Source organism: Cricetulus griseus, chromosome 2 (genome assembly GCF_003668045.3).
Source record: "Cricetulus griseus strain 17A/GY chromosome 2, alternate assembly CriGri-PICRH-1.0, whole genome shotgun sequence".
NCBI classification, from domain to species: Eukaryota; Metazoa; Chordata; class Mammalia; order Rodentia; family Cricetidae; genus Cricetulus; species Cricetulus griseus.
The window spans coordinates 155,205,796-155,230,556 of record NC_048595.1 but is presented as its reverse complement, the minus strand read 5'-3'; positions in this window follow the sequence as shown (position 1 = coordinate 155,230,556).

Below are 24,761 nucleotides of genomic sequence, written 5' to 3'. Positions count from 1 at the left end.
ACTCATTACTTTGCTACCTATTAGGATTGTAACTAATGAAATGTCGTATTTTACTATGAATGCACTCCTTGTTATCATAATCCTAAAACCCTCAATTAATTCCCAACATGGAATAATGAATGACACTAAAGTATATAAAAAGTAGACGACCATACAGAGAGACCCATGTGGCTCCTTTAGTTGACCATGTGATATAACAATGTTGGACCAGACATTGATGCTCATCTGTGTTAAAGCTTCTTCCCCCAAAACCTCACTATTCATGTTCATTCCACCCAGTGGCCATGTTGAGGTACCTATCCTGAGGTAATATTTGTACTAAGCAATGTTTATAGGGATGTAAAGGTCTGAGCCAATCACAAGTAAATTCGATCCTCCTCACATTAGTCAGAATCAAGGTTTCTGCCTCATGTTTGCATCTTTTGAGGCACTGAGCAATGGCAAGCATGTGACTTTTACTTGGTCAGTGTTGGGTATACAGGTGCCTGTCCTGAGAGCTATGTTTACTACACATTACTTTGTGACAGTGACTACAGCAGCACTTTAGCTCCTCTGATTCCACCTTCTTCCAGAGGACACCACAATTAGCTGACATCTGAGTGTTGTGAGGTGAAAGAGAACTTGACAGAGAGAAGATCAGCCTGTATGCCTCCCCCTGAGTTCATTTCCTGAAGTGCAGCCATATGAACATGTCATGTCCCCAGCAAAACCTCAAGATCTGCAGAAGCATCAATGTTTATCGTTTTCTCCAGAAATGCTCATTCTTCTCTCCTAGACATCCTTCCATCATTCCTGGCTCAACTTAAGGGGATTTCTCTAAAGTTGGACCACTAAAGAGTACCATGTTTATGGTGATGACTCAAGAACCTGGTAGACCAATGGTGGCGGGTGGTGTAAACTGTTCATTGTGTGTTACAGTTTTGCTGAGACAGTGGATGTTTTCTCGTGTCTTAAAAAAAAGTCCTCCGTGGAAGGGAGAGGGAATTTGGATTGATATGTAAAATAAGATTGTTTCTAATTTAAATTGGAAACAGAAATGCCAAAAAAGTCCTGTAGACACATGTTAGCCCCAAATAAACATACATAGACTTATATTAATTATTAAACTGTTTGACTGATGGTTCAGGCTTCTTACTGGCTAGCTCCCTCTTAATTATTAACCCATAACTATTAATCTAAGTATTGCCATGAGGCTGTGGCTTACCCATAATCCAGCATGTTATTCCTTCAGCAGCTACATGGCTTTCCCTCCAGGCTTCTCTCTGCCTCCTCTCCCCATCATTCTCCTTGTCTGGTAGCCCCTCTTATACTTACTACCTGGCTACTGGCCAGTCAGTGTTTTATTCATCAACCAATAAGAGAAGCATTTATACAGAAGGGCACCCCCCATCATCTCCTCTTTTCTGTCTAAATAAAAAGAAAAGTTTTAACTTTAACATGGTGTAATTATATATAACAAAACAGTTATTAAGCAAGAACCCTAGTTACTTATTTATATAATTTATAAGTACCTATTTATCATTTATCTTGGGTCTGGTAGACTAATGTAAACCTGCCTTCAAAGTCCTGTTCATTGTTGTGTTTTAGAGATAAGGTCTCCCTATGTAGCATATGCTTGTTGGAGAACCCTGCTATTAGAGGTCATATAGTCCATCATGTCCAAACAGCTCTCCAAGCTCAGCACAAAATGGAGAACTCCCTTGCTCAGTGGGGCTTCCTCTTCTCTGTCTGGTCTTATGTAGAGAGTATCTCCAAGCTCAGATGCCTGACCATATTTGGAGGATGACCCTACACAGAGCCCCCTGCAAAAGCTGTAGGATTCAGCCCATAAGACTCACTCTTTCTCCCCACCCATATAATTAGGTGTTGAGTTATGACCAATCAGCCTATAACCCTGTAACCCTAAGAATGCTTGTATATCTTGCCTCTGGAAAAATAAAATGAGCTGTCTCTCTGAAGCTGATGCCCAGGAAGTTCTTTCCATCATACTCATAACCATCCGAACCCTGCTAGTTGCTTCTGTTCCTTTCATCCTTGTCCTCATAGGTCTGTGGCCAAAAACCCCTGAGGAAAGGAAGACCCACACATGCTGACTTCAAACTTGTGATCATCTTGCCTCAGGTGCCTCAGCATTTTGAATGCAGGGAAGTGTGACCACACCTGGCACAACAAAACAGATATATTTAACAAAGAATGAGAACAAATCCCCCACAACCTCACAGTACCATCACAGTTCTCCTTTGTTTCGAGAAAAACAAACTCAAGTTAGTTATGCAAACTGTTAGCATGGTATCATCTCCACTGTGTTCAACAAAGACAAAAACTATATCCTGGGTATATGCCCCTACTTGAATGTGATGCATGATGGGCCCTTTGATCTAGATTTGTCTAAGGGGATTCTTTCATAATACAAACTAGGGGTTTTTGTCTCACAGTTCTAGAGATTGTTGCCTAAAATCAGTATACTAGGGGTGTTGGCTTACAGATGCCACAACTATGTTCTCATGGCTCGCTTGTGCATGTGACTATCTCCAAATCTCCCCTTACAAGGACACACTCACATTGTCTTCTCATAGCCTGTTCTCATATCCATTTTAACTTGATAACTGCTGTGAAGATTATCTGCAACTATAGTCACATACTTAGGCACCTTGATATAGGATTTCAATGCATGAACTCATTAAATATGGGGGCACAATTAAGCCAACATTAGTGCTTTATACTCTACTTCATTGTTCCATTGTAAGGAAGCCACTCTGATCACTATATAATACATTCTCATTCTTGATGAAACTTTATTTAGAATTCTAAAATTTGCTTGGGAGATAGAGAGCTATTGTAGTTTAGATAGCTCTAGTAATACAGAGTATTTTTGTTATACATAAAGAAATATATACTGTAGAAAGATCTTTATATACTGTAAATATGTTAGTATCTCATTGTTAGTAAAAAGCTGATTGGCTGATGGGTAGGCAGGATTTTGGGGGCAGAGAGAATGCTGGAAAGAAGGAGGATAGAGTCAGAGGAGTTATCAGCCAGATGCAGAGGGAGCAGGACATGTACAAGATGAGGTAACAAGCCATGAGCCACGTGGAAGCACATAGATCAATAGACATGGGTTAATTAAAGCTGTAACAGCTAGCTAAAAACAAGCCTTAGCTATTAGTCAAGCATTTATAATTAATATTAAGTCTCTGTGCATGTATTTTGGAGACAGTGGTCCTGACAAAAACTGTGCCTACAAATATACACACAGACACATATGCATACATTTGTAAAAGATGTAGATCTGTATCTCTGTATCAAGGAAATGAATGTGACCAGGTGTGTGTGTGGGGTGTACATCTAATAGCAAATAAATCATCTGTAATACTAGTATGCATGAAAGTTAAGCACTAGTCCTTTATTCTAAGCTATGCTGCCACTCTTCTGTGCACCCAATAATAGGAATATTAAGATACATGGAATAAGAGTGAAATAGCTTGACTTTATGTATTTAGTTTTATCAGAGAAAACTGTGATTAGTCAAGGTTTGGAAGAAACAATTTGCAGACACATGAGATTTACTATCACACAAAGAGAGGAAATCTGCTTATTGGTAAAGGGGAACTGGAAATATCAAAGGAAACCATCCCTCATTTATGTAGGACACAGTAGAGTGGTTAATAATGCCCAGAAAATATGAGCAACTCTCAGTGATCAGTGATGTTATAAACTGCACTGTAAATGATCCAAGTGTAAGAGTCTACAGAAGACTCCCTATGGAAACGGCCAAACTTAGGATTCTAGATTTGTGAGTGAGGCATCCTTTGTGTGTGTGTGTGTGTGTGTGTGTGTGTGTGTGTGTGTGTGTGTGTGTGTGTGTGTGTGTCTAGATCAGAAGTTGATGCCAGGTGTCTTCCTCTATAGCTCTCCACTGACTTTTCTGGAACAGGGTCAGTCACTGAACATGCAGCTCATTGATTCAGCTAAACTTGCAGCCAGGCAGGCTTCCAGCCACTTCCTGTCTTCACCTCCCATCTCTGGGATTAGACATGCATCACAAACTCAGCATTTATGTATACCCTGGGATCTAGATTCAGATCCTCATGTTTACACAGCACACACGTTCCTGACCCACCCATTTCATCAGAGCTGGGCATCCTTTTCTGATGGGACTAAGCTATGACTGCCGGCCATGCAAGGGAAGGCATGTATCCTTGCATGGACCGTGGAATACTTTTTTGAGGTGCTTCCTTGTTTTTAGCTCACAAGATTATATTTATTTATTAAGTACAACAGGTTTTAAAGAGTTAAATGTTGTAAACAGCTAATTCAAGCTGATTACCGGTGTGTTATCTTACGTGGCTTAAAAAATAACATGCTTTCTCAGCAATTTTCAAAAACACATTGCTAGTCACTGTTGTCAATGTGTTGCGCAATAGATAGTTGAGTGTGTTCCTTAGTCCTAACTGAGCTTTTGGGTCCTTTGACTGAAATTTCCCTGACTTGTTCACTGTGGATTTTAGGTTTAAACTTAGAGTTCAAGTAAATTTAGTTTTAAGGTTATTCTCCTAAATGGAGAAATCCCTTCTAAAACCTCTGCCACTCCTATTGGAAATATTCCTACCTTCTCTCTCCCTCCAGATTTCTGCTACATTTTCTCAAGAAGGGAGAGAATCGTTACTTATGCCCAGCTCTCCTGCAGGATGGTGATGGAGCTATCATTGTCTCCAGGCTACATTCAATTACAGACATCCATTAAGGATACGACAAATTTCTCTCTACTTTTATGTGACCTAAATAATAGTGTCAGTCTGGCTTGCATTCTGACCCTGGCAGCAAACCTCTGGCATGGACAGGACAATCAAAGATATTGTTAATATTATGGTTCCCAAACATCTGTCATTGTTTGATGGTTTGAAATGCTGAATTATTAAATTCCTATGATAGCTTTTCAGCAAGAGTCTAATTTCAATTGTTGACACATTTTAACCTCGTCTCCCAGGAGGAAAATGTATGTGTCAAATCAATTTTTGAAAACCATGTGTAATTCTGCAAGGCAACCAATGATTTGAACGCATTTCCCTGGTGTTTATAGGCAGACTTTGTAAGGCATGGGGCAATCCTAGGGGCATCAAAGAAATCAAAGTGTATCCTTCCTCCATCAAGTCTTTACCATACAGCTTCTCTTGTCAAGAGATAACAGCTCATAGCAGTTCTGGCCAGAATGTGTGCTTTTGAATATGACATGTCATAGAGGCTTGTGAGTTGAATATTTGGTACCCATGTGGTGCTGTTTGGGACCATGACATAAAATAGGAGGTAGGTCACTGGAAGAGGGCCTGCAAAAGGTACAGATGATTCCCTTCCCTCTTTTTGCTTCTTACAGCATTGTCTGCCACACACTCCAGCCCTAGTGGTGTTCTGTCTCACTATGGGCTCAAAATATAAAGGTATGCATCAGCTGGGTGGTGGTGGCATCCAGCACTAGGGAGGCAGAGGCAGGTGGATCTCTGAATTGTAGACCAGCCTGGTCTCCAAGAGCTAGTTCCAGGACAGCCTCTAAAAGCCACAGAGAAACCCTGTCTTGGAAAAACAAGAAAGAAAATAAAAAGAAAACAGAAAAAAAAAGAAATTGTGTTCTTAGCAAACCACTGGCTTTTACCAATCCAAAATCAAGGCCTGTCATCAGATAACATCTGGGGCACACAGCAGAAGGTCCCTTGTTTTGCTAAGACCCAGTTTCCTGTGGCTCCCACCAATGTATTTGTTAAATGCTTGATTTATGACTGTCTTTTATTGTTTTGTAATTGATGAAATGTCACATAACTGCCTCTGCAGTGGAACATGGTGTTTTGAGTGCCAGAGTCACTCAAGTTTCTTTCCAGCATAAATTCTTACTCCTTTCCAGAGGAACATGGCTTTGCATTGGCAGTAGAAATAGTTTTCAGCCCAGAGAGGAGATCTTTATAAATGAGAGAGTTTGAATTTAATTTTGGAAAATACTAAAAAATGTCATGGGAAGAGTATTGTTAAACAAATTTAGGTTTTTTGTTTGTTTGTTTTGGTCTCTGTGCGTTCTACATGAATAGTACTTTTAAAAAGAAAAATAATTTGCTGCTAAAAGTGTTCCCTTTCCTTCACGTATACTATTTGTTCAGGCTGGGAAGCGTGAAGAATGTAGTGGGTACTACATGGGGAACTAAAAGGCAGATGTTTCTAGGAATGCTGATAAATACAGATACAGATACAGATACAGATACATATGCAAATATTATGAGTTAATTTCAAGAAAAATCATAAAACTAATATAGATAATTCTATGATTTAGGAGTTAACAGCTGACAAATAGTCTTTAGAGGAGGCAATAGCAGATGACTATTTCTGTGAAGAAGATGAGTTTTGGAGAAAGTCTTGGCTCTAGAATGTGAACTAAATCTAGAGTGCTCAGAGATTGAGGGGGAGTTCTGGGGAAAGCTGAAGATATCCTTCAGAAGGACATGTGAGAGATGGTAGTTACACTGGCTTTGCCCATTGTGAGCCTGTCATTGAGGTCATGTTGTAAGCTTGCAGATATAGGACTGTCTGATTTATGATGGTAGGTCTTAATGATTTTAGGACTTTATAGTGGTGTGAAAGTAGTAAGTATTTTGAAGAAACTGTACTTCAAATTTGAATTTGAATTTTTCCTGGGCTAGCCATAGATATAAAGACAGTCTTCTTTCTTGGCATTTGGTATCTTTGTTGCTGAACTAGAAACTTGGGAGATTAGTTTTGTTACATGCATTTTACACTGTAATAATCTTTCTTTCTGATGGGCTTTGGGGTGTGTGTAGTTTTACCTTAAGTTAGGGAGCATTTGCATTCACCTTTGGAAAGAGGATCAGAAAATTTCTAAAAAGCATTGATGTGTCAAAGTGTTGTATTTCTAGTAATGGTATGTTGAGAACAGGTGGGATTCATTGGGAGCAGTTTTGAAACAAGAGAGCAAATCGGCAGAAAGTCAGCAAAATGAAAATTTTGTGGCATGAGTTTAAAAAAATGGGGGGTACCTGGTGTAGCCAGTCTTTCTTTCAAAACCACCATCCCCTAAATAGTGATATGGATACTTCTTATTAATTATGAACTCTTAGTCTTTAGCTTAGGCTTGTTACCAACTATCTCTTATAACTTAAATTAGCTTGTTTCTTATTGATCTATAGTCTGCCATGTGGCTGGTTACCTATTCTCCATAATGTTTGTATGACTTCCTCATTGCCTGTTTCATATATCTCTATGTCTCAGATTCTTCTCCAGTTCCTCTCTCCCTTCCAGAAATCCCTCTTATTCTCTGCTCCCTAGATATTGACGACTCAACTCTGTATTAAACTAATCACAGCAATATATCTTCACATAGTGTACAAATATCCCAAAACAACCTGGGGAATCAGGTGGGGTGGTTATGAGATGCAGAGAGAGAATACAGATAGAGACAGCTGAAATTTGGGAGTATTTGGGGATAGTATGGAAACCTAGTGAGGTGAAACTTTCTGGAATCTATGAAGGTGATGCTAATGAGTTCTCCTAGTATTGGGGGATACAGAGTTTCCACTGGTCATCTCTTGTTGTAAGCAAGCCTTCTAGTGACAGGACAAAAATCTACAAACAACCCAGGCCTTGCTAGACAGAGGGTCACTCTCTACAATCTGAGAGTTGGGGCCCCATTGCCAAAGACAAGACCCATATAACTCATTGAACACCAAGAAGTAAAGTAGGTGCCTACATATAGCCTTCATCCCTATGTTATAGTAATTTTGGTAGGGAAAGGATACTACCAAAAGAGAGATGTGGACCAAACCAGGCACAAAATCTTTGCTTTAAAATCTGTCTTGTCTATAAGATATGCTAGTTCAGTGGTGGCACAGAACTTGTGAGAGCAGCCAACCAATGCCTGATTGACCTAAGGCTTACTTTAGGAAATGGATTCCATACTCAACACTGCTTGGGTAACCAAGAACCAGGGAATAGGTAGACCAGAGGCCTAGAGTAAAATCAAATATTGCTGGTCTGTTAAAAAACATTCAAAGGTAAGTTGGGCCTGTTTCTGGCCAGCCTTCCTATGCCCTTCTCAGAGATACCTGAAGCCTAGGGACTGCTCAACTGGTGATTCCTATCCCAGATGGATCCAGCACACTCAGAGACTGCCTAGGCTCCAGTACCAGTCCTGACTCCATCCATGGGAAGAGGAGAGATATCAGAGTATTGGACCTGTTTGCACCAAACAGAAGGGAAGCTTGGTCCCATACCCACCAGAAGGAGAGACTCCCTCTACACCCATCAGAAGAAGGAATGGGAAGAAGACAATATAAAAGCATACTTAACAACAGAAAAAAACAATATGACAACACCTGAGTCTAGAGACTGTACACCACCACTACCTGAACATTACAATGCGGATGAGCCAGAAGAGAATAACCTTAAAAACACCTTCATGAAAATGACAGAGGGCCTCAAAGAGGATATGAGAACATCCCTTAAAGAAATTGAAGAAAAAAAATACTAGAAATCAATAAATCTCTTAAGAAAAGCCAAAAAAATACAAGCAGCTGAAGAAAATAATTCAGACAGTTCAATACCTGAAATCTGAAATAGAGACAATAAAGAAAACAAAAACTGAGGGGATGTTGGAAATAGAAAAGCTGAGTAAATGATCAGGAACTACAGATAACCAACAGAATACAAGAGATGGAAGAGAGAATCTCAGGAGTTGAAGATACACTAGGAGAAATAGACTCATCAACCAAAGAAAACTTTAAGTCTAACAAATCCCTAACACAAAATATCCAGGAAATATGGGACACTGTGAAAACACCAAACGTAAAAATAATAGGTATAGAAGAAGGTGAAGAAACCCAGAAATATGCAGAAAACATATTCAACAAAATCATAGAAGAAAACTTTCCTAATGGAAAGAAAGACATCCACATGAAAGTACAAGAAGCCTACAGAACACCAAATAGAGTGGACCAAAAAGGAAGGTCTCCTCACCACATAATAATCAAACCCCCAAACATACAGAATGAAAAAAGAATGTTAAGGCAGCAAAGGAAAAAGGTCAAGTAACATATAAAGGCAAACCTATCAGAATTACACCTGACTTTTCCATGGAAACTCTGAAAGCCAGAAGGTCCTGGATAGATGTCCTAACTACACTAAGAGAGCAAGGATGCCAGTCCAGACTACTATATCCAGCAAAGCTTTCAATCACTATAGATGGAGAAAACAAGATATTCCATGACAAAACCAGATTTAAATAATACATATCCAAAAATCCAGCCCTACAGAAAGTTCTGGAAGGAAAACTCCAACCCAAGGTAGTTAACTACAACCAAAAAAACATAGGCAATAGATAATCCCACTTTACCAATAGCCAAAAGAAAAATGGGGTGGAAATCCACACAGAATTCCATCACCACCACCAAATCCAAAACAAACAACAAGGAACAATCAATGGACATTTATATCCCTCCATAATGGTCTTAACTCGACTATAAAAAGACACAGTCTAGAAAAATGGATAAGAAAACAGAATCCATCCTTCTGCTGCATACAAGAAAACACACCATAACTTCAAAGACAGACGGTACCTCAGAGTAAAAGGTTGGGAAAATATTTTACAATCAAATGGACCAAAGAAACAAGCTGGGGTAGAAATCCTAATATCTAACAAATTAGGCTTTAAACTAAAATCAATCAAAAGAGATGAAAGAGGTAATTTCATATTCATCACAGGAGAAATCCATCAAGATGAAGTCTCAATTCTGAACATCTATGACCCAAATACAAAGGCATCCACATTCATAAAAGAAACATCACTAAAACTCAAATCATACATAAAACCTCAGACACTTACAGTTTGAGACTTCAATACCCCACTCTTACCACTAGACAGGACCACCAGACATAAACAAGGAAACAAAGGAATTAATAACCCAATATGGCCCAATTGGATTTAACAGACATCTATAGAACATTCCATCCAAACACAAAAGAATATACATTCTTCTCAGCAACACATGGAACCTCCTCTAAAATCGACCACATACTTGGCAACATAGCAAACCTCAACAGGTACAAAAAAATTGAAATAACCCCCCTATATCATATCAAACCACCAAGCTTTAAAGTTAGAATTCAACAACAACACGAATTGCAGAAAACCTGCAAGCTCATAGAAATTGAATAATGCCCAATTGCAACATACCTGACTCCAGGAAGAAATAAAAAAAAGAAATTAAAGACTTCCTAGAATTCAATGAGAATGAGAACACAACATACCCAAACTTATTGGACAGTTTGAAAGCAGTGCTAAGAGAGTTCATAGCACAAAGTGCCCAAATGAAGGAACTGGACAAAAGTCACACAAGAGAATTAACAGCTCAACTGAAAGTTCTAGAACACAAAGAAGCCCATGTGCCCTGGAGAGGTAAATGTGAGGAAATAATCAAATTGAGGGCTGAAATCAATAAAATAGAAACTAGGAAAACAATACAAAGAATCAATGTAAAAAAGAGTTGGTTCTTTGAGAAAATCAACAAGATAGACAAACCTTTATCCGAACTTAACAAATAGCTGAATGTCAGCAAATTAACAAAATCAGAAATGAAAAGGGGGACATAAGAACAGACACTGAGGAAATCCAGAAAATCATCAGGTCATACTTTGAAAACCTATATTCCTCAAAATTCAAAAATCTAAAGGAAGTGGACAATTTTCTGGATAGGTTTCACTTACCAAAATTGAATGAAGAACAGATAAGCAATTTAAATAGACCTATAACCCCTAATGAAATCCCTCATGAACATTGATGTAAAAATACTAAATAGAATACTGGCAAATCAAATCCAAGAACATATCAGAGAAATCATCCACCAAGATCAAGTAGGCTTCTTACATTGGATGCAAGAATGGTTCAACATATGAAAATCCATCAATGTAATCCACCATATAAACAGACTGAGAAAGAAAAAACCGCATGATCATCTCACTAGATGCTGAATAGGCCTTTGACAAAATCCAACACCCCTTCATGATAAAGGTCTTGGAGAGATCAGGATAGCAAGGTCATAGCTTAACATAATAAAAGCCATATACAGTAAGCCGACAGCCGACATCAAATGAAATGGAGAGAAACTCAACTTAATTTCTCTAAGATCAGGGACAAAACAAGGCTATACATTCTCTCCATACCTCTTTAATATTGTCCTTGAAGTTCTATCTAGACCAATAAGACAACAAAAGAAGATCAAGAGGATACAAATTGGACAAGAAGAAGTCAAACTCTCACTATTTGCAGATCACATGATAGTCTACATGAGAGACCCGAAAAACTCTACCAGGGAACTCCTACAGCTGATAAACACCTTCAGCAAAGTGGCAGGATACAAGATTAACTAAAAAAAATCAGTAGCCCTACTATATACAGAAGATTTTACAATTGCCACAAACAACATAAAATCCCTTGGGGTAACGCTAACCAAGAAAGTGAAAGAACTTGTATTATAAGAATTTTGAGTCTTTAAAGAAAGAAATTAAAGAAGATTCCAGAAAATGGAAGCATCTCCCATGTTCCTGTATAGGTAGGATCAACATAGTAAAAATGGCAATCTTGCCAAAAGCAATCTACAGATACAGTGCAATCCCCATCAATATCCCAGCACAGTTCTTCAAAGACCTGGAAAGAACAATTCTCAACTTTATATGAAAAAACAAAAGACTCAGGATAGCCAAAACAACCCTGTACAATAAAAGAACTTCTGGGTGCATCACCATCCCTGACTTCAAGCTCTATTATAGAGCTATAGTCCTAAAAACAGCTTGGTATTGACACAAAAATAGGCAGGTAGGCCAATAGAATCAAATTGAAAATCCTGATATTAATCCACACACCAACAAACACCTGATTTTTGACAAAGAATCTAAAATTATACAATGGAAAAAAGAAAATATGTTCAACAAATTATGCTGCCATAATTGGATCCTGGCATGTAGAAGACTGCAGATAGATATATATCTATCAGCATGCATAAAACTAAAGTCCAAATGGATCAAAGACATCAACATAAATCCAGCCACACCGAATCTCTTAGAAGAGAAGGTAGGTGGTACTCTGAGACAAATTGGTACAGGAGATTACTTCATGAATATAACACCAATAGCACAGATACTGAGATCAACAATTAATAAATGGGACCTCCTGACACTAAGAAGCTTCTGTAAGGTAAAGGACACAGTCAGCAAGACAAAATGGCAGCTCAGAGACAAGGAAAAGATATTCACCAACCCCACACCTGACAGAGGGCTGATTTCCAAAATATACATGAACTCAAGAAGCTAGTCTCCAAAACAACAACTATTCCAATTTAAAAGTGGGGTACAGACGAGATCTGGCACATTCAGGATGGTATGGCTGTAGATACCATAATAGAGGGAGACATTTTAGGTTTACAGAGAAATCAGGCACTATGGAAAGGTCTGGAGATCTACAAAGATGACACCAACTACAGTCTAAGCAACAGAGGAGAAGCTATAAGGAGAAGCTATAAGGCCCTCCCCTGATAATGAGATTGATGACTGTCTTATATGCCATCCTATAGCATTCATCCAGCAGCTGGTGGATGTAGAAGCAGACACCCACAACTAATCACTGAACTGAACTGGAATCCAGTTGCAGAGAAGAACAAGTGATGAGAAAAGGGGTCCAGACCAGGCTGGAGAAACCCACAGAAACAGCTGACTTGAACAAGGGGGAGCTCTTGGTCCCCCGACTGATAGCTGGGATACCAGTATTGAACTATCACTCTTGCCTGCTGATCCATTTGGTGGACCCATGACCTTAAACAGGCACCTGTGAATCATTCAATCCTGCTTTATAGTTACAGTTACATGTTTTTACCCAGACCCTCTGTGTCAGTACTGTGTCAGCTTTCCTACTTGACAGTGAAGCAGTCATACTGTCTTTCCAGGTCGTGCAATTCCAATGGGTGTCTCCAATCTGAATAGTACCTTTTCATTCTCACCTGAGGACAGCTGATAAAGAGTCACATGATAAATACACGAAGTGTTCTTCTCCACTTTTCCTTGGGCAAATACCACCCTCTGCATTATCTTGAGGGTCTAAATAGGCATTGCCCAGAGCTACTAAATTCAATCAAATCTATCGTAGAATGGAGTCAAGGACTAGTATGGGAGTTTGGGTTGCCTTGTGTTCAGGCATTAGGGCTGGCAGCGGGCTGCACCAAGGCTTGCTTAATAGGCTCCATAAAGAAGATGAAGCACTTGAAAGGTTAGTGGAACCTCCATGGCTAAATGTGGTTGCGAGGCTGTAAAAAAGAATGTCCTTTCATTTCTATTTCACTGGCAATAAGTGGCAGCATATATATGGTAATGTGCACCACAAGTGAGTAAATATGTAAATGTTTCATTCCCCTTTTGCATATTCATCCCAACAGTACCAAAAAGTGTCTGTCATCATCAGCTGTGTTGGAACAGTGCAAAAGAAAAGCAAATGAATCTAGGGAAGAAATGCAGTTATATTTATTTGTTATGCTTCTACATAGCATTTCATTATAAGTTGGTATATCAACTCTAATATTCTGAAATGTAATAGAGAGATGAATAAAATCACTGTATAGAACTATATCTAGACATTCACCCATCCAAAAGTTTTATGCTTTTTGTCTGAAGACAATTGCATCAAAGTAATTTTTCCCTTTTGGGGGAGAGGGAATGAGAGGATGATGAGCTACTGAAGCATGTAGGAGTGGAGTGGAGAAAGGTTTTGTTTCTCTTTTCCCAGCTAACACTGCATCAATTTTCTGCCTGTATTTTGGCTTTTCTGTCTAATATTTAGAACCTTTTCATTAGTGATGTATAAATTCTTGCTTACAAGTTTGTTTCCAGTCTGTTTCTTTTTCTTTTGAGGTGGTAGAGTGTTTAAAAATTAACCCAACCATCCACAGTGCGTATATTCATAGATGCAACTTGTCCATTCCAATAAATGCTTGTCACCTTGGGCTTGATAAACAATGACAAGTAATTGAATGAGAGCCAGTTATATCAAAGCTAGATTCTATCTGTTGGCATCTGTGTTGAAGACTCTCTCCTCCCTGATGACCTTGATTTCCTTCCTCTTCATCTTTGCTTCCAAGGCTGACTGTGCCAAGAACCGAGAGCCTTTGGAACTATCTGTGGAGAACATCTCACTGGGGCCCTTGGCCTGAGGTCTCATACCTTGGAGAACTGTGTAGTTTGGCACATTCAGGATTCAAGGAAACTTGGAGGAAGAAGAAAGAGCCTCTGCCAGGTGGCTTAGAGAGTGTTCCATTAAAAATCAGCTGCATAAAGTAGGTCAGTCCTACCTGCCAGTTCAGAAAGAAAGGCTGGAAGGTGCAGAATGAGATAGAATAGCTAGAATCCTGATCAGATCCCCTGCTCATTAGCTGGAGCTAGTAATTTTCTCTAAGCAAATTACCTTAAAACCATCTGAATGGCAATAGCACTCATGGAATTGTAAACGCAAAAAATTTTAAATGCTGAAAGAACTATAAAATGATACTGAAGGTTTAGATGGACTTCAATAAAAGTTTTAAAAGACTCTTCCTATAAGGACTCATAAAAAATGATCCACACTGTCTCTGGACCCAAGTATGCATGTCTTTGCTCTTTTCCAAATCTCTAGGGAAACGTGTTAGTCAGTGATTATTTCCTGGTCAGAGAAAAAGGCCATAATTGAAGCTATAAGTTGAAAACAAACAAACAAACAACAACAATAACAACAAAAATCAATGTATGTTTTGAGTATGATTCTACCAGTCAAGGGTTAACCAGGTAGAACTCTATTTACTTCCCAAGCATTAATGATACAGATGGGAGGGGGATAGCTACAGACTGTGGACTTGGATTCAGGCCTTTGTGCTTCCCAGGGCCATGCACAGTAATAGCACAGTGTCCTGTGGATGACAGACTGTGCCTTGTAGAAAGAGATAATTCACATTACAGAACCATAGGAAGGAAGGCTCCTGTACTAGAAGAGGGATAAAGATGCTGATTGAGGTGTTGTGTTCTATAGTATTCTCTATCTGGGGACAGTGATGGGTGACAGTGAGTGAGCAAAGGTGGCAGCTGAGTAAAATACACTAAACAAGATCACATGAAATTTAGTGTCTATTGTTCTCAAGCAGAGAACTAAATAGCAGTCTTTTGCAGATGAGCATAGAATGGGGCATGTGATGGTATGATGGGGTGTTTTTGAGACCCTAGAGGTAGCTACTTGAATAATACAAGGTAATCACTTGAATTGCATTGGAAATGTTTACATATTGAATTGTATTGATCCTTGGTATTGTTAGAAAACACAGAGGAGTGACACTTTCCAATTTGTTTATAATTAGGAAATGATTGGAACCCAAGAGCAATCTGTGCACCACCCATGGGGGTGCTGTTGTGCCTCATAAACAGAGAACATTTTTTTTATTGACTGGGCAGATTTGATGCTCAGGAAGCTGCTAGAAAAGCCAGGCTCTGAAATAAACAGCCATTTGGGAAAGTCCTTTATAAGCCAAATTGAAGAATTAGATCTGTCTCTGGGGATATTACACAGAACTCCAGTTTTGGCATCAGCCAAGCTTCACTGAAGGAGTTGTCTTCCCCCAGGTGTGTAACCATACATTGAGGAGCCTTTTCCCTAGGATCTTTCCCTAGGAAAGATCTAGGGTTTCCAGGATGGTGTCTTGACCCACTTTCCATTGGTGTAACTAAAGAGTTGATACTGGGAATGTAATAAAGAAAATAATGATTTCTTATAGTTCTGGCGGCTGGGCATTGAAGTGTGAGGCTCTGAATCCAGTGAAAACCTCTTTGCTCAGTAGTCATGGGATAGACTAATTCACATAAGGGGCTGAGTCTTCATGGCTAAACAGCCACCTACGTTCCTCTTCCTAACTCTCTCTCTCTCTCTCTCTCTCTCTCTCTCTCTCTCTCTCTCTGTTAAATTTCAGTACAAGCTTAGGGGCACTAAAATCATATTCAACCCACAGGATTTGATTAAGCAAGGCAACGATGAATATTCTCCACACAATGGTCACAGATTTATGATTTCAGACAATCACTCTGCCAGGGCAAAATCAAACCAGACTCAATCATCTCTTGCTCTGAAAACTGATTGAAATTCTCGGAGTGAGCGTGTTTTCCGTTTGTTGCAAAGGGCTCACATCAGATCATGGCCATGAGTCAAACAAATCAATTTCTGAGTCCCTCTGGGGTATCAAATTATCCTCAGATGGAGACTGAGCAATGCACTGTACTCTGGAAGTATATGGGCCAGTACGGATTTCAGGAAAATAAACAGATGACTATAACATTATGGAAATGTAACAGAGAGAGAAAGAGAAGCTCAGAAGCCTAAAGAGGAGGAAGGTGGGCTGAAAATAGGAAGGAACACTTGAGCTTTTATTAGGTGGACAGGGAGGTGCTGGAAGGCTTGGAGTTAAGGAAAAGATGGAAGAGATATTCTGAGCCACTTGACTAGAGTTAGCAGTCACCAAGCAGCCCAAGGAAACCTTTCAGGAGAAGGTTCACTGTGATAGTAAAAGACAGATGGTACTACGCTTCGGTGTGAAGTCTACCTTTCAGGATCCTAAGATAACACTGCTCTCTTATGGTCAGTACCAACAGGAGCTTTTGAGTCACATCAAGTACAAACCAAAATAAATGTGTATGATGCAAAATATATCATTTTGGGCAAAAGATTCCTGGTGTTTCTAAATTTTCCTGTCTTCGTCTCCTTCTGTCCCATCCAAAATAGTATTTGGATGTGAATACAGGCACTCTCACATACACTTTATTTTTATTTACATCCTCCGGGTTAAATACAGGTTTGATATAGTCCTTGCTTGCAGCAAATATAGAAGGCTTCCATGAATCTGTGAATATAAGCCATGAAACAATATTGTAATTCAGAGGTGCAAATATTGCAGATGATCTAGAACTAAACATAGCTGATGCTTCAGAGAGGTGGTTGTTAAGAAAACAGTGGATTTATTTAAGGGAATTGGAAGCTAGTTTTCTTCTCTGTTCTTTGTGTGTTTGGTTTGGAAGACTGTTGACCATGCCATAATTTTCTCTTTTCACAAACAGTCCCAGCTTTGACACGGTGTCCCCACTCCTTGCTTCATATTTTCCAGGCATTTCCTGCCAAGCCACATTGACTATTTTTTCCTTTTTTTTCATGGAAACTTCTATCCAGCCATCTCCCAAGTTTCTTACAGAAATAGAAAGGCCCTTTAGGCACCACAGTGGCCCTTTTGAGTGCTTTCTCTTTGAACTGTGCACGACTGACTCAGACTAGAGCTCTGGAAACCAGGAATATCCCTTATGTAATCAATCAAAGAGACACTAAGGTACACACTGTCTCCAACAGTATGAGTGGAAGCAGGGATTTGAGAAGAGTCCTTGAAGCTCCTATCACCCATCCTTTAAATCAGGATGTGTTTAGATTAAATTCTACTGAGGTCTAAGAATTATTTTTTTTAAAAAAATATTCTGAAACTTACATATTTCGCAGGATCTAAGTTTCTTCTGAGTGATAAATGGTGTGCTTGGGGAGGTGAAATAACAGCTCCAGCATCATATTAAAAACTTGAAAAAGCAATGGAATGTGCCCAGCACAGACATTAATTTAATATGGAGCATATAAACTTGAGCCTAATAAGGGTGATCTGTCATTGTTAGTGATTGACTTAGGATACTGTGACTGCTAAAGCAATGTATTTTGGACCAGGGAATAAACTGGTAGATTCTGGGTTCAGCAAGGTTCTCAGAGGTTCTTGAATCTATTCCCAGTCTTGTTTCAGCCCATGTGGTGCCATCACTTTTTAATTCTGCATGCACATTGCCATGCCAGTATGAAATTATAATTTTTTTCTTTTCCTGTTGTGCTGTGGATTGAATCTGAGCACCACATACTAGGTGAGTATTCTACCACCAAGCAATATCCCCAGCCTACATCTTTAATCTCTGTGACTTTATAATGTTCCTTTAATACTTTTGAGTTTTCATACTCACATTGCACCTGGTTTTTATTGCTACAAAGTAATAAGAGGTACAACACAGCAGAATACTGACCCCATCCTTTGAGAAGACAGATTGTTTCTAGTAACTAAGTTACTAAAATGTTGTCTCTTTCTATGAAGCTACCTTATCATTCTCTTATTAAGTTAGTTCTTTGACAATTTTATACATGTACATAATGCATTCTGGTTACTCTCCCCCTGTACCGCTTATTATCCCCCCCTCACCCCTATCAACCCTCACATCCTTTCTTCCTACCTGTCTGTTTCCTATATTCATGGTATTCCTTTATCTGTGGTTTTGGGCCAATTTAGTTTACTCAGGGCCATCTGTAGGACAATCATATTGAGACTATCTATTAGAACTTGTTGGGACTCATGAGTGGGTCCCTAAATCTATCTATAGGGAATAGTACAGCAGTGAGATGAGGCCTCTGGGTACCTCCTGTATCCTAATTTGGCTGTTTATGGACCCTTTCAAGTGCAGGATTAGTGCAATCATTCATGGTTATTGGAAGTTCATGATTGCAGCGCTTTGTATTGTCCAGATGATGGTGATTCATACCTTCCAGATCTGACAGTCTTTTTGCCCTGCTCCCATAAGAGACCCCAAGTCTTGGATGAAATGTAAATGTCTTATTCAGACATGAGTAGCCAACTGTCACTTATTCTCAGCACCTGTCTATCCATAAAACCCAGTCTTCATCATAGTTCTAGCTTGATCTCCCTATATTGTTCAGGGAGTGTATTGTCTTCAGTAAAAGAATCATAGCTCTAATTGGCAATCAAGAACAATGGCAAGAACCTACTTTAGTTGTTTGGTGGGTCTATAGGGCCATCATGACCAATGGTTCACAAAGAGTTATCCCTTACCTGGCATTGTTTTTTTTTTTTTTTGTTCAATAACTCATTGCTTCAATAAGGTGTTATTCTAAGCATTGCAAATTTCTCTAGCTAACTTTGTATGTTGAAGCTATATTTAAATTTATCTTTGGGTTGTGAGTTGGCTCCGTGGGCCAAGGTGCTTGCTGCCAAGGCTGATGACCTGAGTTCAATCCCTGGGCTCCACATGGTAGGAGAGAATCAACTCCCACAAGTTGTCCTCTGACATCTATACATTCACTGTGGCATGCCTGAGTATGTATGCAAACTAAACTGTTACTATTATCATTGGGAAATTTGCAAATTAGAAAGTTCATAAAATTAGAAAACAGAGAAAGGACCAACATGGCACTTCAGTATGAAGGTCAGCTAAACAAAAGAGTAAATTTAGGTCAATCAATGGAGACTAAGGTATGTAAGTTTTAGTGCTGTTAAGCATGCTGCATATATTAAATAATTAGAAAATATTTGACCACAAACCATCTTACAAGCCCATGATAGAGACAGGAACTAGGAGGAAAATAATTCTGTTAATTTAAATTCACACAGTGTCAAATAAAGTTCTAAATATGTATGTTTTTACCCATAGACAGTTGCTATTCTTGGTTAGATTTTAGGACTAGATAGTACATGAAATTAATTCAGTCAGATTTACTCATTTCTACATATAGAATCTGAGGCTTTGGATAACCCAAAATGTGCAAGTTTGCATAGATACTTAATAGTAAAAACTGATCAAACCCTGAGATGTGGTCATAGGTGCTTGAGTGTGAAAACTAACAAGCCTTCCAGCTGACCTCTGTCACTATGGTGATGAAGTTGCATATAAAAGGAGTACACAGCAGTGATGCTGACTGTCCATCTTCTCATTTCCTCCATTTCTGATTAGATATGGCAGATATGAAGTGGTGAGTGGTGAGAGAAAGAAGAATAGGATATATGTTAACATTGGTAAATAATTTTATTGTCAGACACCTTTCTCCAAAATGTTAAGGAGCTGGCTTCACGAGAAGAATAAGTCAATGCTGTAAGACTAGTGAAAGGAATATTTGGAAAGTGTACAATTGTAAATGATGTGGTGCCAATATTGAATAGAGTTTGTTCCTCATCCTTCTGCCATTTGTGAGTCTGTCTTAGTTTTTGAAAGTTAAAAAGTATGATATATGCTAACCTGGAACTCATTATCCTGTCAAAATAATCTTCACATTTTCATTTTTGTTCTTTGTTTTACATCATCTTTATCACAACATAGATTTTAGCAGGCAAAAGGCCTACGTGCTGACTGTTTGCCAGTACTAACCTGTGAAAAGAGTCCCTTTGTTCTCATTAAGTCAGATCATTCACAGAAGCCTAAGCTATCCATACAGGAATTTATAAGGCAAAGGGGAATTTACAGGAAATGACAGTTTATAGTAACATTTTAGGTCTGAGCCTGGGCCTGGTAAAGATTTATTTGGAGAGAACACCTTGGTTAAATTAAGTTTGTGTAAATTCAACAATGTGTGAAATTACAACCAAGTGGAAATAGGAATACAACTGCATTTTCTATGCAATTCCCTAAACCCTCAGGTTCCTTTTCTGAAGCAACATGGAAAGGTTTCTGTTGCTATTCTTGTCGTTTTTCAATATTTTAAAATAATTTTGCTAAAAATTTGAGAATTTATCAACTTTTTTATTTGAATTAGAAACAGGATTGTTTTACATGACAATCCTAGTTCCCTTCTCCCACCCATCCTCCCCTACCACCACCCCCAACTAAAACCCTATCTATCACTGGGCTGGAGGGATAGCTCAGCCATTAAAGGCTAGGCTCACAACCAAAAATACAAGAGAATTTTTTAAATTATAAACTGTTTGGCCAGTGGCTCAGACTTCCTATTAACTAGCTCTCTCTTGATCATTAATCCATTTCTATTAATCTGTGTGTTTTCACTTGATCTTGGCTTACCAGAGAATGCCCTGGATGCTTTCTTCCTCAGCAGCTACATGGCATCTTCTTGTGACCCACTCTCTGTATTCCTCTTCCCAGAATTCTCATAGTCTGGTATCCCTTCGTATCCTTTCTCCCTGGCTACATCCTGCCTGTCCATTGGCCAAAATAGCGTTATTCATCCACCAGTAAGAGAAACATATTCACAACATACAGAAGGATATACCCCATCAACTCCTCTTTTCTGGCTGAATAAAAAGGAAGGTTTTAACTTTAACATAGTAAAATTATATACAACAAAAGAATTATCAAACAAGAATTATAGTTACAATATTTACTTCATTAACATTTGGCAAAATTTAAAGAAAATATTTTATATTTTATCATCTATCGTATCTTTGTAAGTCTAAAGTTCTATATGTAACTTATCTTTTATCATAACTAAGGAAAACCATAACCATAACTATCTGTCTTTAATTCCATCAAAGAACCCAGAAAGATAATATATAAACTCCAGAATTGACAGAGACATTTGCTGCCTGGACAGTCACCCAAAGTTCCTCTGTAACACTTGGGCATTTATCTTCAGCCTGTAGGTCATAGTGTCTGGCAAACATTGTAATTAAGTAGAAAATTTGAAGATCTGTCTTGTATTGGCAAAGTTCATCCATTACTTTCTTCTGTAAAGGAGGAACCCTGAAGGACCATCCTGTCTCTTGGCAAGTTATTTTCCTTTGTAATCTGCTTGTCCAGGTTGGACAGTGTGCTTACTGTCAGCAATCGAGGCAAGGGCAGTTCTTTGTCCAATGAGCCAGTTTTGCTACATTGAAAGCAAACTCCATAATGAGTTTCTGTGATGCACAGCTTCCTCTATGACATAATTGGTGTTGCCAGTAGCAATTGTGTCTCATTGTCATGAAAAACCCTAATAAACCGTTTTAAATGCCGTATTCTGTAGGTCTTTGAAAGGTTTTGAAGTCTTGCTATCCATTTGAAACATATCCTTGTATATCTAGAAAACCTAACATAACTGTAAGTTTTGAGTATTATAGGTGACTATCTATAATTTGTATTCAACTATACATTACATTTTTTAAAAAGGTGTACAAGCACAATACCTAAACAATATATATATATATATATATATATATATATATATATATATATATTGACCTTAAATTTGCATCAATAAACCAAAATCTAAAGCAATGTAAAGTATTCATTTCTATATCTTATTCCTTTTTTTCTTGAGAAAGAGATTGGTTTTGATTATTAACCATTATAACCAACCCCATTTAAATGAAAACAAGTGTTATAATGATATTTGGAAAAGTGGGCATAATTCTTTTCAAACTTCTTCCTGCTGTTTGGGGGTGCTGTCAATCTCAAGGGGATCCTGAGAAAACCCAGACCCCTGACCAAATGCTGACTGTAGTGTAGTGGTCTGTGAGCCTGCATGGTCTCAGCTGTTTTGGAGCTGGGCCACTGCTTCAGGGGGTCTGGTTGATCAAACCATAATTAATCTGCAAAGAATCCACAGCTTTTCATCTTCTGTGGAAATAAAATCAGAAGCTCTTTTCCAAAGTAGTATGTCCTTAGACCTAAATTTTGAAGTCAAATTTTCAAACTATATAGGTTGGATTAAATCAACACCATTTATAGTCAAATATCCTTTAGCATCTGTTGCTCCTTCCTCAGCAAACAATTTATAGACAACACACTAACATAAAATATGCAGACTCTCTGTGTATTTTCCATCTTTACACATGCTTTTTTATTACTCTATTTCTTTTATTTTTATTTTGTTTTTGCTTTTTGAGACAGGGTTTCTCTCTGTATCTTTGTGTGTCCTGGAACTCACTCTATAGACCAGACTGGCCTTGAAAACACAGAGAACCCCCTGCCTCTATTTCTTTTTTTACAGACTTTCTCTAATCCCTGTCCTTTTCTCGCCTAAGCCTATGTATATTTTTAAATACACTGTAAACCCTTTAGAGGTTTTTCTTCATCTGAATCAGTCTTTACTGTACATTTCTACCTTTTTCTGACCATGAGTCCTTAATCTGCTAAACATCATGGCTAGGGTTAAAGTGGAGGTTTTGGCTGCTGGTTCTACCCAGTTATGCTTTCCAACTTTGTGGGGGTACGTTTACCACAAGCTCTGGGAGCTGTGCTCACCTCAACTCTGGTCTATGCCACCATCAAGCAGCTTGTAGCATGTTGTCCATAAACCTTTTTTGCCCGTATGAGTAAAAGCTAAATCTGCCATGCAGCATGCTGTGTGGCTTGGAGGCAGCCTCTGTGTACTGCAGCAGGAATCTGCCATGCTGTGTTCATGCTCAGCTGCCCCACAGATACTCTGTACTATGGCCTCCATGAGACTGTGAGAGTAGGAAGCCCACTGTGGCTCCGTTTTCCTGTGTTTAGGAACTTTTAAAAACTTTTTTCAGGTTTTACATGGAAATTCTTGCTGAATGTTAAACAGGCACCAGTTTTTTGTCAGAAGTTTCCGTCCTGCCTAGTCCTGCAGCTGTTTAGTCCCAAATAAACACACAGAGGCTTATATTGATTACAAACTATAATTTGAGAATTTTATACAATATATTTTATTGTACTTATGCTCAAATCTTTCCCCTCACTTCTGCCAGATAGACACCCCCCAACTTTTGCTGTCTTTTTTTTAAAAAGGCTTTTAAATGTTACATGGGACAATGAACAAGATTTCTACCTTATAGTTAAACTTTCTGTGGATCTGGTAGGTGATACTGGATTAGATGCTTGCCTACTTGGGCAGGTTTGAACGTGGCTTGTTACCATCAAAACTCCCATTGGCTAAGCACAGTACACCCTTGCCATGACCCTACTCAGGACCCTGGGCAGGAACATCTCAAATTCCAGACCAGCCTGGGTACTTCATAAGATACTGTCTAAACAAATAAAAACAGGGCTGGAAATGTTCATCAGGTGATGTGCTGTTGTATAGGAGGCTCTTGATATCCAGCACATGAACCATGCACAGTGGCACATACCTTCAATCCCTGCTCTCTAGAGGGAGGGACAGGAGGATCAGAAATCCAAGTTTAACTATGACTGTATATAAAGGCCAGCAAGACCCTGTCTCAAAAATTAAAAAGAAAAGAAAAATTAAACTATAAAAACAAAATCCACAAAAACACAAGTGAAGACATGGATTGAAGGTCACTTGGAGGTTTCCTTCTGTACAAAGTTTGGGGGCTAGTGGTGAGTGTTTGAGTGATGGTGTAAGGCCCAGTGTACAGATAGGTACAATCTCAGGAGCCAGTGAGCCCGCCCTTTCTAGAGACTCTGAAATCACCTCCAGAGCTGGTTCTTATGGAGGCCCTCAGTGTTGTCTTTGCTCACAGACCTAGCTGGTGTTCTGATCTGGCTGTAGCCCCACAAGTCCTTCAGCAGAATCCTAGTACATAGATCTCCTTGCCCTTGACGACATTCAGCCATCAAGGCTGTGAGATGAACCAGTGTCTTTCTTATCAATGTCAGGTGTGCTGTTACAGCAACAAGAAAGGAAGAAAAGTGAAGGTCTAGTGCATCTCAGGAAATCTTTCCTGTGGAGGTGTTACTGCTACCCACATGAAATGATGTTTTTAGTGTCTTCCCCACTACAAGCTGCTCAGAAATATTGTTCACTTGTGACAAATTCTGGAAATGGTGTGTGTGTGTGTGTGTGTGTGTGTGTGTGTGTGTGTGTGTGTGCGCGTGCGTGTGTGCGTGCGTGTGCGTGTGTGTGTGTGTGTGTGTGTGTGTGTGTGTGTGTGTGTGTGCCTGCATCTTTCTCTGTGCATGCATACATACTTCTACATACATATCTGAATATAGGCAGA